Source organism: Elephantulus edwardii, unplaced genomic scaffold (genome assembly GCF_000299155.1).
Source record: "Elephantulus edwardii isolate Elephantulus edwardi_28Jun2011 unplaced genomic scaffold, EleEdw1.0 scaffold00083, whole genome shotgun sequence".
Taxonomy (NCBI): Eukaryota; Metazoa; Chordata; class Mammalia; order Macroscelidea; family Macroscelididae; genus Elephantulus; species Elephantulus edwardii.
In genome coordinates this window covers 2,604,855-2,606,037 of record NW_006399833.1, presented here as the reverse complement: position 1 = coordinate 2,606,037, position 1,183 = coordinate 2,604,855, and the positions used below count along the sequence as shown (strand labels likewise).

Sequence of the window (1,183 nt, the reverse complement as noted above, 5' to 3'; positions counted from 1 at the left end):
AATAATAATAAAAAAAGAAATTTAAAAAAATAGAGTGTAGACCAGGTTTATTTCTAGGTGAACACTAGTTTTGAGAACATAGGGGACTTTCTCGGGTGGCCTAGTGGGTAAGAAGCTGTGCTGGCAACCCACAGTCATGAAGTTCAGATGCACCAATTGCTTCACAGGAGAAAGATGAGCAGTCTGTTCTTGTATGATTTACAGCCTCTGAAAATCTGCTCGAGGGTTAGTTATGAGTCTCTTCTGACTCGACAGCACATACCACCACCACCAATGGGGAATTTTACAGAAAGCTGAGATTTGAGATGTCCTACAGATAGTCTCAAAAATTGGAAGAAAAATGCATGAAGTGTGAGTAGGGAGCTCTGGGAGTTGAGCTGCTAATCTAAAGACCACACTTCTTTAGTGGTTCAGAGACACCAGTGGCTCCAAGAGAGAAAGATAGGTAATCTCCTCTTAGGTTTCCAGCTTTAGAAACCCACTGGAGCATCTGCTATGAATCAGCGGTTACACTACAGCAGTGGGATTCTTGGAGGTTGATGTGCAGCATTGGGGAGCTTTGATGGCCTAATGGATAAGGAGTTGGCCTACCAACTGAAAGTCAGGTGGTTCAAATCCATCAACTGCTCCCCAGAAAAAAAATTGGGCAGTCTCCTCCCATACAATTTACAGCCTCTGAAAACCCATTGGAGGGTCAGCTATGTGCAGCATTGATGCCTGACTATAATCCATTGAAACTTTGAATTGACTGAAAATTCCTTGGTCAGCTGTGTTGTTGTTGTTGTGTACCATCGAGTTGGAACCAACCCATCTGAGAGAGGAAAAAATAATTACAAGGGTGAAAATAGGGTTCCTGTCCTGTCCTGAAAATTGTCAATGGGTGTCTCTAGCACTAGTTATTTTGTTAATTTCCTATAACCATTAGTGCATGAAACAACTGGAACCGGGAAGTGATTTGAGGCCATCTTTTCAGGTTTTACTAACCGAAGGTCATTAGAACTGAGGGCGTGACAGTGGGGACTTCTTTTGCATAAGGGGGAAAAAGACTTAAACTGTCCAACTAATTTTCTTTGTTTCTGACTAGAGCCCTGGTTTTGCCCATTAACTTTTACAAGTGAATAATGGGTAGTAGCCACAATTCATTTGGCTGGCAAAGGAATTGTATGGTGTTTCTATATATATA

The 1,183-nt window shown here is 41.8% G+C and overlaps 1 protein-coding gene across 1 annotated transcript in view; it reads left to right on the top strand.

Annotated features, from left to right (window-relative positions):
• Positions 1–1,183, top strand: part of MORC4 (MORC family CW-type zinc finger 4) — a 60,374-nt gene that overhangs the window by 56,125 nt on the left and 3,066 nt on the right. The window lies entirely within an intron of this gene.